Source organism: Copadichromis virginalis, linkage group LG14, assembly GCF_057382275.1.
Source record: "Copadichromis virginalis isolate Kocher_CV1m ecotype Utaka linkage group LG14, C_Virginalis_male_GT1.1, whole genome shotgun sequence".
NCBI lineage: Eukaryota > Metazoa > Chordata > Actinopteri > Cichliformes > Cichlidae > Copadichromis > Copadichromis virginalis.
In genome coordinates this window covers 39260065-39276073 of record NC_140631.1, presented here as the reverse complement: position 1 = coordinate 39276073, position 16009 = coordinate 39260065, and the positions used below count along the sequence as shown (strand labels likewise).

The 16009-nt window shown below is 45.5% G+C and overlaps 2 non-coding genes and 3 pseudogenes across 2 annotated transcripts; 4 read left to right on the top strand and 1 right to left on the bottom strand.

Annotated features, from left to right (window-relative positions):
* The first annotated feature begins 830 nt into the window (after window positions 1-830).
* On the top strand, window positions 831-1584 carry LOC146694615 (uncharacterized; annotated as a pseudogene).
* An 8941-nt stretch (window positions 1585-10525) lies between these two features.
* Window positions 10526-11399, top strand: LOC146694614 (uncharacterized; annotated as a pseudogene).
* A 333-nt stretch (window positions 11400-11732) lies between these two features.
* Window positions 11733-11908, top strand: LOC146694613 (U2 spliceosomal RNA; annotated as a pseudogene).
* A 3427-nt stretch (window positions 11909-15335) lies between these two features.
* Window positions 15336-15518, top strand: LOC146694612 (U2 spliceosomal RNA). Its single transcript, XR_014914995.1, has one exon. It is a non-coding gene; the product is annotated as a U2 spliceosomal RNA (small nuclear RNA).
* A 103-nt stretch (window positions 15519-15621) lies between these two features.
* LOC146694611 (U1 spliceosomal RNA) lies at window positions 15622-15781 on the bottom strand. The gene has a single exon (XR_014914969.1). It is a non-coding gene; the product is annotated as a U1 spliceosomal RNA (small nuclear RNA).
* Between the last annotated feature and the right edge of the window lie 228 nt (window positions 15782-16009).

The following is a 16009-nucleotide window of genomic DNA, read 5'->3' as shown; positions in this document are numbered from 1 at the left end:
TGATTAGAGATAAGATTTGCTTTGAGAGAGACAGAAACAAGCGATTGATTGTTTTGAATCTGGACTTCGAAAAAGCATTTGATAGAATATCACATCGGTACCTTTTTAAGGTGTTACAGAAGATGGGCTTTCCAGAACGCCTTATCTCCTGGGTTAAGCTATTATACAAAGAAATAGAGAGTAGATTTGTTATGAATGGGTCCCTGACGAGTGCAGTTAAGGTAAACTGTGGTGTACGGCAGGGATGCCCTTTGTCTGCTCTCTTATATGTTATTTGTATAGAACCCTTGGCACAGATTTTGAGGAAGGATAAGAATATAAAAGGGATGGAAATACCTGGGAGTGGGGGGCAGGCGGCAAAATGCGTCCTGTACATGGACGATATTAACATCCTATGTACAGACCTACCTTCGGTGAGGAGGATCTTTGAAGTCTCGGACTGGTTTGGAAGGGCTTCTGCCTCCCAACTTAATAGGGGCAAGACTCAGGCACAATTTTACGGGCCATGGGGGACTACAGAACTGACTGGACTTGAGATAGACGTGATACAGACTGACCAAAAAATTTTAGGGGTTAGATTTGATAAGAATGGTGGAGGAGAGGCTAATTGGCCGGGAATTACAGGAAAAGTGAAGCAACGACTGGTTTTTTGGGGACTGAGAACGCTGACTCTTGGGGGGAAGGTTTTGGTCATTAAGGCAGTGATTTTACCCTTGCTTCTTTTAGTTAGCGCAGTCTTTTTACCACCTAAAAATGTATTGCTAGAACTAGAACGAGCCATCTTTTATTTTTTATGGGGCTCCAAATGGGAGAGGCTTAAAAGAAAGGTAATGAAGAAGTTAAAGGAGGATGGAGGCAAGGGAGTCCCAGATCTGTATTTATTCATGGGTAGCCTCTATACAAGTAGCCACATGAGACAGGCTACCGGGTCTAATAGTAATCCCCCAAACACAGGGGGATGGGTCAGATTTTGGTTAGGTAGCTACCTAAGACAAAAAAAACTCATACCAGTAGATCTTAGAGTCCCCGTCTCCTTTTATACCCCTGTGGCCTATGGGGAGCTGAAATCCTTTTTAACCTCTTTTAAATTGGAAAACCAGGGCCTGGACATTTTAACGAAACATCGCTCTCTCATTTCTGTTGTGCAGGAGCGGGGAGATGTGATACCAGTCAGAGGCCTCTCTATCGGAGAGGCCACAGAAATGTGGCGTCTGGTGAATCATCCCATCCTTTCAAACAGGCTCCAGGATATATCCTGGATGGTGGCTCATGAGATTCTCCCAGTCAGGGCCGTCATGCACTCCAGAGGAATGTCTGCAACGGAAATGTGTCCCCGACCGGGTTGTGGCGCACCTGAGACGGTGAGGCACTTACTCTGGGAGTGCAGTGCTGCTGTAGACCTGTGGGACTTGGCCGGCTCCTCACAATTCCCGTACTTACCAGCAAGGGAGGTCCTGTCAGCCAATCTAGTTCTCTATGGGGTGAGCCAAGAAGGGAAGGCACAAAGAAAAGGCCTTGAAAAGCAGTGGCTTGCCCTCGCTGCTATAAAGGACGCCATCTGGACCTCCAGAAACTTGCTGGTAAGCAAGCACATGCAGATCCCCCCCGTGGCTGCTCTCCGAATGGCAACAGCAACAATAAAAGAGATATGTGCTACAAACATCAAGCTGAGAGAGCAGCCACAAAGAAGAATCGCCTCTGTGCCCATTCGGATGGAGGAGTCGGTACCGCACATAGAAAGGTCAAAGCAGCAGCGGCCTGACTCTCCGGGAGAGGTTGGTGGGAAGGAGCAAGGTGGGGAGGATCCCCTCTGAGCACCAGGAGTTTGTAAAAGGATGGGATGGTTTATTTTAACCTTTTGAATTTTATTAGTCTGTATTTTAAGGGGGTGAAGGGAGGCAATAAAAAGAAGTAATCCTTTTAAATGGGGTGGGATTGTGAACCAAATGAGATGACGATGTTTTGATTTATGTCTGAGTGCCAATAAAATTTTTCGAAAGAAAAAAAATCTGTTCTTATCAGTTCGCACTTGATTCTCGGTCTTAGGCTAGGACTGCGATCCTCTCCATTGGGTGTCTGGTCAGCGAAAACCTGGGTATTCCCTCCATTTTGAAGGTAGGTGCTAATATTAATTGCTTTGTTCGGAAGCATTCCATTGTTGGCTTTTTGTGCTTGATTGTACCAGGGGCATTGGTTGGTTTTGTGGTGCCTCCGTCATGGCGGCTTATGCCAGCTTGCGGAGGCACCACAGTGTGCGTTTTAGCTTAACTGAAAATGTTGGAGAATTGCCAAAGATGTCCAGATTGGATTTTTCCAGGAAGATGATTCAACAGGTGTTGGGGTTTTCACCAAATGACCTGAACTGTATCCTGACTCTCCCTTTCAACAGGGGTTTTGACGTAAGTTTTTGCTCAAGTGCATTGTTGGAGGAGTTTTGGATGAGGTACGAGAATGTGAGACCACAATTTGAAATTTTCAATGTTGAGAAACTGACGGACAATACCTTGAAAACGGTGATTGTCAGAATGTTTAATGAAACAGTTAATGCTCAAGATATTTGTGTGTGGCTGGGGAGATACTGCACGGTGAAGGGCCAGGCGAGGAAGGTGAGGGATGTGGATGGAATATGGAACTGTGCATGGAAGGTCCCCATACAGCAATGGGAAGACTCCCATGGGTTCCGGGGCCTGAAACACCTCCCATCCATGATAGTCTTGGGGGACAATAGAGGCTACATTCATTACCAGGGGCAACCAAAGCTCTGCCGGAGGTGTGGGGAGCATGGGCATCTGGTAGAGGCGTGCGAGGAAATCATTTGTGGGAAATGTAAGGAAAGAGGGCATACGTATGCTGAATGCAAAAATGACCATAAGTGCAATCTGTGTGGAGGAGAAGGTCATCTCTTCAGGGACTGCCCGAGGTCATTTGCAAATAAACTTAAGGGGAAAAACCTGATTAACGAGCAAAACCTGAGTGCAATAGGCAATGAGGTTGTCTTGATTGATGCAGCTGGGCCCGATAATTTGAACTTGCCGCCAGAACCCGTGAATGGAGGTGAGGAACAGGGAGAGGCGGGAAATGGGGAGGAGCATGGAAGGCCGGCCCAACCAGAAACCTCAGAGGAGGGGATGGGCGGGCAGGTGGAGAATGGAGCTCAAGAAGGGGAAAGCGGTGCAAGTGACAATGCCCAAGATCACCCCTCCCCCGACACCCAGTTGGCAAAGAGGACTGCAGCAGAATTGTCTTCCGGGACAATTGTTTCAGGGAAGAGGGGTAGGCTTAAAACACCGTCAGAGAGTTCCTCTGGCGAGGACTCCAGGGTCTTCCCCTCTGACTCGCCAAACGAGGTTTCCTTCCTTAATATAGTTTTACAGTCAACTCCCAAGGATCGTATGGCGAATGCAGCTTTGCGACAAAGGCCGTCACCTAGAGTCTGTAAAGGGAATAGAGCGACAGTCCTCCCTCGTGAACCATGTGAGGTGAAGGAAGAGCTCTGCTCACGGGAAATAAATTGATGTTACGACTCCCGAAGCTTGGGTTGAGCCTTTTGAGGAGAACAAACTCCCTTTAGTTTTATAATGACTAGCTTGCCTCTTGTTTTACTCCTTATGGCTCTGACCTTCTCATCTATAAATGTTAGAAGTGTTAGGACCAAAGTGAGAGCCCAAAGTGTGTTATCCTTTCTGAATAGTGTAACGTCAGATGTGATTTTAATTCAGGAATGTGCAATACCTTTCTTAAAAGCATACAATCAGTGGCAGGATATGTGGCCGCAATCGTCAATATGGAGTGGATCAAACGGGAATAAAAATGATGGAGTGGCCGTCTTGGTTAAAAAAACCCTCGTGCTGGTAAAGGGGAGCACTGTGGTGAGAGAAGGAAGAGCGCTTTTAGTCAATTTGAAATATATGGAAAAGGATTTTAACCTCTTGAACGTTTATGGGTCTAATGATAAACACGAGAGATATGATCTCCTAGAGGCACTGCAGCCCCACTTGTTGGGGAGGGTGCCTTTAGTGTTTGGGGGGGATTTTAACTGTGTTTTAAGCAGGAAAGACAGGAAACGAGCCAGACAAGATTTTAAGGTCGATAAGACGTCACTCTTATTGCAGGGGATGGTTAGAGATTTTAAACTAACAGACTGTTTTGCAGCAGTGCACCCCAGGGAGGAGGGCTATACCTGGTTTAGTGGGGATGGCGCTAGGGCCTCTCGAATTGACTACTTGTTTGTGAGAGACGTTTCACCAACTGAGGCTAGATTGATGCCTGTCTTCTTTTCTGATCACATGATGCTGTCCACTACTATCTCATTTGTTTCGGGTGTGACGATGGGGAGAGGAGTGTGGAGACTTAACTGCTCCTTGCTCGAGGACCAGAATCTGGTCAGCCAGTACAGGGAGCGGTATAGTGAATGGCAGACCCTCCAGGACCTTTATGAAACACGGGCTTTGTGGTGGGAAATGGTGAAGGGAAGGACACAGTTATTTTTTAAACAGGCCGGAAAAAAGAAGAAGGCCGCGGAGGACAGACGCATGAGGGGGTTGCAGAAACGACTACAGAGGTACTATCTCTTAAATCAATGGGGGATTGAATTTAATGAAGAAATTAAAGAGGTCAAAAGGGAAATGCAGGTGATTGTGGACACAAAAAGTAAGGGAGTCATTTTAAGAAGTAGAGAGAAAGAGAGAGAAGAAGGTGAAAAATGTACAAGATTTTTAAAAAAAAAAATTATGAGTAAACCTGGTGTTGTTTCTCAATTAAGGAACAAAGCTGGACAAAAAGTTGAGAATACCGGGGATATCATGCAGGTGATTGAAGATTATTACAAAGAGTTGTATGGGGAGAAAAATGTGGACGGAGAAGTCATTACACAAACCTTGGAGTTTATTGATAAGACTGTTGAGGCTAGTGGTATTCTAGGGCAAGCTTTTACATTGTCCGAGCTCAACCAGTGTCTTAAGAGTTTTAAAGGTGGGAAGTCCCCTGGGATAGATGGACTGTCGATTGAATTTTATCTGACCTTTTGGGACATTTTGGCTGCGGACCTACTTTCAGTGTTTACAGATTTTAGCAAATTGGACAGATTGCCTGACAGTTTTAGAATAGGTTTAGTCACGCTTATTCACAAAGGCAAAGATAAGACTGATTTGAGAAATTGGAGACCAATTACGCTCCTAAATTGCGATTGCAAGCTATTTAGTAAGCTCTTAGCAGCACGGATACGACCGGTTTTAAGTCAGATAATTCACCCGGACCAAGCCTGCGCTGTAAAGGGCAGGAAGATCGCAGACAGCCTCGTATTGATCAGGGATACCATTTGTTTTTCAAGGGATAGAAACAAGCGATTAATCGTCTTGAATTTGGATTTTGAGAAAGCTTTTGACCGAATATCACATCAGTATCTCTTTAGAGTGCTGCAGAAAATGGGCTTTCCAGAACGACTTATTTCTTGGGTGAAGCTGCTATATAATGGGATCGGGAGTAGAATTGTTGTCAATGGGACCCTGACCAGTGAGGTGGGGGTACACTGTGGTGTCCGTCAGGGATGCCCTTTGTCTGCACTACTATATGTCATTTGTATAGAACCACTGGCACAGATCTTGAGGAAAGATAAAGGAATAAAGGGGATGGAAATACCTGGGAGTGGTGGACAAACAGCAAAGTGCGTTCTGTACATGGATGATATTAACATTTTATGTACAGACCATCCATCGGTGAAGAGGACCTTTGAGGCTACTGACTGGTTTGGGAAGGCCTCAGCTTCCAAGCTCAACAAGAGTAAGACTCAGGCACGATTTTATGGACCATGGGGGACTACTGAGCTGACTGGACTTGAGATGAACGTGGCACAAAATGACCAGAGGATTTTAGGGATTAGATTTGACAAGGAAGGAGGAGGTAAGACAAATTGGCCTGAAATTATAGGGAAAGTAAAGCAACGACTGGGGTTCTGGGGACTGAGAACGCTGACTTTTGAGGGGAAGGTATTAGTCATTAAGGCAGTGATTTTACCCTTGCTTCTACTAGTTAGCGCAGTTTTTCTGCTACCCAGAAATGTGCTGCTAGAACTGGAACGGGCCATATTCTACTTCCTATGGAGTTCTAAATGGGAAAGACTCAGAAGGGAGATAATGAAGAAGATGAAGGAGGATGGAGGAAAGGGAGTCCCAGACTTGTATTTGTTTGTGGGAAGCCTCTATACGAGCAGCCACATGAGACAGGCTACGGGCCGTAGTAGCAACCCCCAAACACAGGCGTGGGTTAGATTTTGGTTGGGTAGCTATTTAAGACAGAGAAAACTTATACCAGTAGATCTTAGAGTACCCGTCTCTTTTACTCTTCAGCCACAAAGAAGAATCGCCTCTGTGCCATTCGGACGGAGGAGTCGGAGTCTCATACAGGAAGGTCAAAGCAGCAGCGGCCTGGCTCTCCGGGAGAGGCAGGTGGGAAGGAGCAAGGTGGCGAGGATCCCCTCTGAGCACCAGCAGCTTGGGAAGGGACGGGATGGCTCCATTGAACGTTTTAACGAAACGGGAAAAGGGGAAGGGAATTAAAAAGTAACTTTTAAACTGGGTGGGATTGAGAATTGAATGAGATGATTGTGTTTGGTTTTTATGTTTGAGTGTCAATAAAAAAAATTTCGAAGGAAAAAAAAAAAAGTTCTTATCAGTTTACACTTGTTTTCTCGGCAGGGGCTAAGACTGCGATCGTCTCCTTTGGGTGCTTGGTCTACTAAAAGAATTACGAAAATACTTTGGGATTCCCCTCACTTTGAAGGTAAGTGTTGTTACTATTTGCCCTTTTTGAAAATATTCTCTGTTTGTGCCTTGTCTTGTCTTTTTTAAAGGCTTTTGTTAGTTTTGTGGTGCCTCCACCATGGCGGCCTACCATGCCGGCATGCGGAGGCACCACAGTGTGCGATTTAGCTTAATTAGAAATGAAGGAGAGTTGCCAAAGATGTCCAGATTGGATTTTTCCAGGAAATTGATTCAACAGGTGTTGGGGTTTTCACCAAATGACCTGAATTGTATCCTGACCCTCCCATTCAACAAAGGTTTTGACGTGAGCTTTTGCTCAAGCGTTTATCTGGAGGATTTCTGGATAAGGTATGAGAATGTGAAACCGCAATTTGAAGAATTTATTGTTGAGAAACTGACTGACAACACCTTGAAAACGGTGATTGTTAGAATGTTTAATGAAACTGTTAGTGCTCAAGACATCTGCGTGTGGCTGGGAAGATACTGCACGGTGAAAGGGCAGGCTATGAAGGTGAGGGATGTGGACGGAATCTGGAACTGTGCATGGAAGGTCCCCATACAGCAATGGGAAGACCCCCATGGGTTTCGGGGCCTGAAACATCTCCCATCTATGATAGTCTTGGGGGACAATAGAGGCTACATTCACTACCAGGGGCAGCCAAAGCTCTGTCGGAGGTGTGGGGAGCATGGGCATTTGGTGGAAGCATGTGAGGAAATCATTTGTGGGAAATGTAAGGAAAGAGGACATACGTATTCTGAGTGTAGAAATGACCATAAGTGTAATTTGTGTGGAGGAGAGGGGCATCTCTTTAGAAATTGCCCTAGGTCATTTGCAAACAAACTTAAGAGGACAAGCTTGATTGGAGAGCAAAACCTGAATGAAATAGGTAATGAGGAAGACTTGATTGACGCAGCTGGGCCTGAAAATTTGATTTTGGCGCCAAAACCTGTGAGTGGAGGAGAGGAACAGGGGGAGGCGGGAAATGGGGAGGAGCATGGAGGGCCTGTCCGACCAGAAACCTCAGAGGAGGAGGAGGGCGGACAGGTCGAAAGTAGAACACAAGGAGGTGGAAATACTTCAAGCGATAGCGCCCAAGATCAGTCCCCCCCTGATACCCAGCTGGCAAAGAGAACTGCGGCAGAACTGTCCTCCGGGACAATTGTTTCAGGAAAGAGGGGAAGACTTGAAGTACCGTCAGAGAGGGTCTTCCCCTCTACCTCGCCAAATGAGGTCTCCTTTCTTAACATAGTTTTGCAGTCAACCCCCAAAGATCGTATGGTTAATGCAGCACTGCAGCAGAGGCCGTCTCCTAGAGTCCGTAAAGGGAATAGAGCACCAGCCCTCCCTCCAGAACCGTGTGAGGTGAAGGAAGAGCTCTGTTCACGAGAAATAAATTGACGTTAGGATCCTTGAAACCTGGGCTGAGTCTTTTCCCTGAGGAGAATTACCTCCCCTTAACTTAAAAATGGTTAGTTTGCCCTTTGTCTTACTCCTTATGGCTCTTACCTTCTCAACTATAAATGTTAGAAGTGTTAGGACCAAAATGAGAGCCCAGAGTGTGTTATCCTTTCTAAATACTGTAACGTCAGATGTGATCTTACTTCAGGAATGTGCAATACCCTTTTTAAAAGCTTATAACCAGTGGCAGGACATGTGGCCACAACCATCAATATGGAGTGGATCAAATGGAAATAAGAATGATGGAGTAGCCGTTTTGGTTAAAAACCCCTTTGTGCTGGTAAAGGGGAGCACTGTGGTGAGAGAAGGAAGAGCACTTGTAGTTAATTTGAGTTATATGGACAAGGATTTTAACCTCCTGAATGTCTATGGGTTTAATGATAAACATGAAAGATATGACCTTTTAGAGGAGCTGCAGCCCCATTTGTTGGGAAAGGTGCCTTTAGTATTTGGGGGGGGGGGATTTTAACTGTGTCCTAAGTAGAAAGGATAGGAAACGAGCCAGGCAAGATTTTAAAGTGGACAAGACGTCACTCTTATTACAGGGGATGGTTAGAGATTTTAAACTAACTGACTGTTTTGCAGCAGTACACCCCAGGGAGGAGGGCTATACCTGGTTTAGTGGGGATGGCTCTAGGGCCTCTCGTATTGACTATTTGTTTGTGAGAGATGTCTTGCCAACTGATGCTAGATTGATGCCCGTCTTCTTTTCTGATCACATGATGCTGTCCAGTACTATCACACTGGCATCGTGTGTGACGATGGGGAGAGGACTGTGGAGACTTAACTGCTCCTTGCTCGAGGACCAGAATTTGATCAGCCAGTATAAGGAGCGGTATCGTGAGTGGCAGACCCTCCAGGACTTTTATGAAACACGGGCAGAGTGGTGGGAAACGGTTAAAGAAAGGACACAGTTATTTTTTAAACAGGCCGGGAAAAGGAAGAAGGCTGCTGAGGATAGACGCAGGATGGGGCTGCAGAAAAGACTACAGAGGTACTATCGTTTAAACCAATTGGGGATGGATTTTAACGATGAAATAAAAGAGGTCAAGGAGGAAATGCAGGTAATTGCGGACATAAAAAGTAGGGGGTTATTTTAAGAAGTAGGGAGAAAGAGAGAGATGAAGGTGAAAAATGCACAAGATATTTCTTCAAGAAAATTATGAGCAAGTCTGGCTGTGTTTCTCAACTAACGAACAAAGCCGGACAAAAAGTTGAGACTACCGAGGAGATCATGCAAGTGATCGAAGATTATTATAAAGAGTTATATGGGAGGAAAAATGTTAGTGGAGAGAATATTACACAAACCTTGGAGTTTATCGACAGTTTTAGAATAGGGGTAGTCACTCTTGCTCATAAAGGAAAGGACAAGACCGACATGGAAAATTGGAGACCAATTGCGCTCCTAAATTGCGACTGCAAGCTTTTTAGCAAACTCTTAGCAGCACGGATACGCCCTGTGCTAAGCCAGATAATTCACCCGGATCAAGCCTGTGCTGTTAAGGATAGGAAGATCACTGATAGCCTCGTATTGATCAGGGACACCATTTGTTTTGCGAGGGATAGAAACATTCGGCTAATCGTCTTAAATTTGGACTTTGAGAAAGCCTTTGATCGGATCTCGCATCAGTATCTCTTTAGAGTGCTGCAGAAAATGGGGTTTCCAGAGCAGTTTATTTCTTGGGTAAAACTGTTGTACAGTGGGATCGGTAGTAGATTTGTCGTTAATGGGATCTTGACTGGGGCGGTGGACTTACACTGCGGTGTTCGTCAGGGGTGTCCCTTATCTGAACTCCTTTATGTTATCGGCGTAGAACCACTGGCGCAGATCTTGAGAAGAGACAAAGGGATAAAGGGTTTGGAAATACCAGGGAGTGGTGGACAAGTAGCAAAATGTGTCCTGTACATGGACAATATCAATATTTTGTGTACAGACCTGTCTTCGGTGAAGAGGACTTTTGAAGCGACTGACTGGTTCGGGAAGGCCTCGGCTTCCAAGCTTAATAAGAATAAGACTCAGGTACAATTTTATGGACCGTGGGAGGCTACAGAGTTGACTGGGCTTGAGGTGAATCTGACACAAAACGACCAGAGGATTTTAGGGATCAGGTTTGACAAGGAAGGAGGAGGCAAGACAAATTGGCCTGTAATTATAGGGAAAGTGAAGCAACAGCTGGGTTACTGGGGACTGAGAACGCTGACTTTGGAGGGCAAGGTGTTAATCATCAAGGCAGTGATTTTACCCCGACTTCTCTTAGTCAGCTCAGTCTTTATCCCTCCCCGAAAAGTGCTCTTAGAACTGGAACGAGCCATTTTCTACTTCTTATGGGGTTCTAAATGGGAGACACTTAGAAGGGAGACAATGAAGAAAATGAAGGAGAATGGAGGAAAGGGGGTTCCAGACCTGTATCTGTTTGTAGGAAGTCTCTATACGAGCAGCCACCTGAGGCAGGCCACGGCCCGATCTAGTAACCTCAAAACGCAGGCGTGGGTTAGATTTTGGGCGGGGAGCTACTTAAGACAGAGAAAATTGATACCGGTGGATCTAAAAGTGCCTGTCTCTTTTAGTCTCCCCCCAGCCTATGCTGAGCTAAAGTCCTTTTTAGTCTCCTTTAACTTGGAAAATGAAGACTTAAACATTTTAACTAAACACTGGTCTCTCATCTCTGTTGTGCAGGAGCGAGAAGCTGTGACTCCAGTGCGTGGCCTCTCGATTGGTGAAGCCACAGATGTGTGGCGTTTGGTGAGCCGTCCCATTCTTTCGCATAAGCTCCGGGATGTGTCCTGGATGGTGGCTCATGGGATCCTCCCAGTCAGGTCCGTTATGCACTCTCGGGGCATGTCTGCAACAGCCATGTGTCCCCGGCCTGGTTGTGGCACGCCAGAGTCGGTGAGGCACCTGCTCTGGGAGTGCAGCGCTGCCGTAGACCTGTGGGCAATGGCCGGCTCCTCGCAATTCCCGTACTTACCAGCAAGGGAGGTCCTAACAGCACAGTTAGTGCTCTATGGGGTGAGCCAGGGTGTAAAGGCACAAAGGAAAGACTTTGAAAAGCAGTGGCTTACTCTCGCTGCCATCAAAGACGCCATTTGGACCTCCAGAAACCTGCTGGTAAGCAAGCACATGCAGATCCCCCCCGTGACTGCTCTCCGAATGGCGGCAGCAACAATAAAAGAGATCTGTGCTGCAAGCAGCAAGCCGTGGGAGCAGCCACAAAGAAGAATCGCCTCTGTGCCCATTCGGACGGAGGAGCCGGTGCCACACACAGGGAGGTCAAAGCAGCAACGGCCTGGCTCTCCGGGAGAGGCAGGTGGGAAGGAGCAAGGTGGTGAGGATCCCCCCTGAACACCAGGAGCTTGTGAAAGGACGGGACGGCTTTTATAAACTGTTTTTCATCGCTCCTGTGCATTTTCTTTTAAGGAAAGGGTGGGAAGAAATAAAAAGTAATCTTTTAAATTGGGTGGGAATTTGAATCTTATGAGATGACTGTGTTTGGTTTCTATGTTTGAGTGTCAATAAAATTTTTCGAAAGAAAAAAAAAATCTGTTCTTATCAGTTTAATATCTGATATGCCCCCGATTCGGGGGCAACGTATTAAACGTATTTTTAGAACAGGGAGCCGAATAAGGGGCTCCGTTCGCTCCGTTCGCTCCGTTCGCTCCACGCATCGCCTCCGGGAACGGTGCCCCCTTTGCTGACTTTGTGCAAAAGCAAGAAAGCCAAACAAAGTAAGGTCTGCCAAGCCAAGAGCCAGAAAGCAGCCGGAAGCGGCGAACGTGCAGGGATAGAAGCTCAGAGAAATAAGGAAAAAAACTGGGAAGAGAGCGAGGAACTGAATATATTATTAAAGGAACAGGAGGTTTTGTTTCAGGAGAGGGCGAAAACAAGAATGTTTAAATTTATGCAGGAGGAGTATATGCAACAGGAGAAGTGCTCGGCCTATTTTTTTGCTCAAATGAAAAAGAAAGAGGAAAAAGGGGCAATTATGGAACTGGAAAGGGAAGGGAAATCGGTTACTGGACGGGATAATATTTTGAAGATGGTAGAGGAGTACTACAGTTCATTGTTTGGTGTGGAAGAAGTAGATAGAGGGGCTCAAGAAATGGTTTTAGGTTTTCTGAAAGAGAGGTTACCAGAGGACGCAAGGAAGCTTTTGGAAAGGAGCATAACAAACCACGAACTATACGAGGCGATAAAGACAATGAAGAATAACAAGGTACCTGGGATAGATGGACTCACAAAGGAGTTTTACATCACCTTTTGGGATCTCATCGGAGACCACTTGTTGGAGGTATTTGAAGAAATGTGTGAAACGGGTAGAATGCCAAAGAGTATGAGGACGGGTGTGATAAGTTTACTACATAAGAAAGGCTCACCTGCTGTGCTTTCAAATTATAGGCCTCTTTCTGTCTGCGTGGACTACAAAATTTTGAGTCGAACTCTAGCAAGACGCCTGGCCCGAGTCTTGCCTGCTATTATTAATGCAGACCAGACATGCGGGGTAAAGGGCAGGCAGATTAGTTGGAACTTACAACTACATAGAGATGTGCTTACATACATCGGAGAGAGGAACTTGACAACAATATGCGTAACACTTGATCAGGAAAAAGCTTTTGATAGGGTCAATTATGATTTCTTATGGAGGGTGATGAGAAATTTTGATATAGGAGGAAAATTTTTGAATTGGATAAGTATGATGTATACTGACATAATTTGCAAGATAAAGATAAATGGACACTTAACAGAGGAAGTACAACAAACGAGAGGGCTACAGCAGGGTTGCCCCCTGTCCGCCCTACTCTATGTTATATATGTAGAACCTTTAGCATGTGCAATAAGAGGAAACGAGAAAATTAGAGGAGTGCCCTTGCCAGGGGGGGGGGTGTTGAAGATCTCCCAGTACGCTGACGACACAGTTCTTTACTTGGAAGATGATGGAAGTGTGAGGGAGATGATACGAACAATACAGACCTTTGAGAGCGCTGCGGGGTCAAAGGTCAATAAGGAGAAATCAAAATATAAATTTTTGGGACGATGGGCAGGTAGGAGAGAGACGCTTTGCGGGCTTTCTTTGTGTGAAGGGCCCATGCGGGTCCTGGGCATAGATTTTGGAAATCCAGGGGGGGATGCAAATTACAACTGGGATTTGAAGATAGCGAAGATCTTAAAGAAATTGGGGATGTGGTCAAAAAGAAAGCTCACTATAACTGGCAAAGTTTTGGCCGTAAAAGCTGACATCTTACCTGCCCTACTCCATTTGGCATATGTCTTTCCAATGCTACAGACTCATAGGAAGGTGCTAACACGGGGAATTTTTAAATTAATATGGGGGGGGGGGGGGGGGGTATGAATATGTAAAAGAACAACTATGTATCAGACAATATCAAAAGGTGGGAGGGATGTCCCATACATCCCTTTGAAATTGGATGTGATGTATTACAGTAACATATGTGCTCCTCTCCAGCCACCCCTTTCCTGTCAAAGTGGAACTCTGGAGCAGAGCAGGCGGGGCCTGAGATCTGCCCCTTCAGCCAAGCAAACAGGGCCTACCGTGACGCCGGAAGCCGGGACGAGGAGTCACTGTGGCTTCCTGCGAGGCCAAAGAAACACACACTCTGGCTTCTGGGAGGGAGGGATGTCCCATACATCCCTTTGAAAATGGATGTGATGTATTACAGTAACATATGTAATTTATTGAACAGGTCCAATGTACATAAATGCCAAGTCTTGATCCGCTTTTGGTTATCTGGCCCCATGAGACAATTGATCGAGTGGGATAATAGGGTGCCAAGGGCGGAAAGCAGACCAGACTATTTTTCAAGGATGATTAAATGGCGGGAGAAGCATCAGGAATATAAGGACAAAGACCTCATGTTGAATCACAAAAAAATTGTATAGAGCCATGGTGCAGAAAATGCACACCCAAAATTCATGGGTGCAGGAGGAGGTATGGATACGAGCTCAGGAGAAGGGACTGAGCAACGGCTGCAGGGATTTTAACTGGCTGCTGCTGCATAAAAAAATACCGGTAAGATCAATAATGCATGCACATAGATTATGTGATAATAAGAACTGTCCAAGAAGCACATGTCAAAGAGAAGAAACAATAGAACATGTAATGTGGGGATGCCCCTTTGCGAGGGAAGTGTGGGGTGAAATGCAGAAGCAGTATGTTTGTTTAAAAGGGATTTCGTACGATGAAGTAATGTTCCTTACGGGATGGGAGAAGGGAAGTAACCGAAAAGGAAAGTCTTTGTTATTAGTGTCCTTGGTAAAACTATATTTGTAGAAGGCCCGGCAAGGGTATATTTTGGGGTCATACAAATGGACAGCCAAGAGTATATGTAGATTGGTAGAGAAGGAAATAGAAAAAGTGCGGCTGCTGGAGAAATTGAAATGGGGGTGGGATACAATCAAAGATGGATGGAAAGACATTCCTTAGAAGTCACTTAATATAGAGGCCTAAGAAGAAAAGTTTTTTGGTTGTTTTGTTCGTTTCTTTGAGAGCAACACATGGTAAGATCAGTATTGAGTTGATAAAAGGATTGGAAAATAAGGTAACGGGGATTTTTATGCCAATTTAGAAGATGTGATGTAACTTTGGTATGACTGTACAATTGAACGTGTGTTTCTCCTCTTTACGACTTATTATTTTGCTATTTAGATGCCACAGTACTTGTAGAAAGGACCTTTGAACCTTTCGATCAATGGAGAGAGAAAATGTCTCGCTTTGTATAGAATAGGCTTACCCTTTGTGATGTTTAATAATCTACATGTATGTGATGTTTTGTTTTTTGAAAATAAAAAAAGGAAAAAAAAAATCTGTTCTTATCGAGAAGCAATATGGCAACTGCGTCGGCCAGTTATGGGGAAGAGATGGACAGAAGGAGTGGAATGAAGAATACTTTACGTTTTGATTTGATCGACAAAGACTCTGCTTTCCAAGACCGGATAACTTTTGGGAGAAGAATCCTCTTTGACACTCTCAACATACAGCCAGAAGAGATCTATTGCCTACAACAGAGCACAGCTAAGAAATATTACGATGTGACGCTAACTACCACAGAGAGAGCGGAGGACGCGAGACGGAAAGCCAACACAGCAGTAAGCGAAGACCTAAAAAGATACGCGGTAAAAAAAAAAATCTGTTCTTATCAGTTTAATATCTGATACGCCCCCGATTTGGGGGCAACGTATTAAACACATTTTTAGAACAGGGAGCCGAATTAGGGGCTCGCTCCGTTCGCTCCACGCTCTTATCGAGACGTTCGCCGCTCTTACCATCTCGATAAGAGATTCCAATGCCTGAAACCATTGACGTGAGCAAGCCATCGCATTTTGTCCCAGTTCAAAGGGCACACCGAGAGAAGAGCAGACACATGGATCTTTGCTTTGGACACAAGAGTGAGGGGAGAGCGCGAACGCAGTCCCCCACTACCACAAATTATGCAGTTGAGATTCCCGCATTTGGGGAATTCACAAGGGTCAGCACAACCGGAGTGCAATGGTTGAGCCTCGCCCTGGGTGAACCACCTTCGTGATCATGGTATGTTATATCTATAGTTTATACCAAAAAGTTCTACTTTGGTTTCATCTGACCACATGACATTCTCCCAATCCTCTGCTGTATCATCCATGTGCTCTCTGGCAAACTTCAGACGGGCCTGGACATGCACTGGCTTCAGCAGCGGAACACGTCTGGCACTGCGGGATTTGATTCCCTGCCGTTGTAGTGTGTTACTGATGGTGACCTTTGTTACTTTGGTCCCAGCTCTCTGCAGGTCATTCACCAGG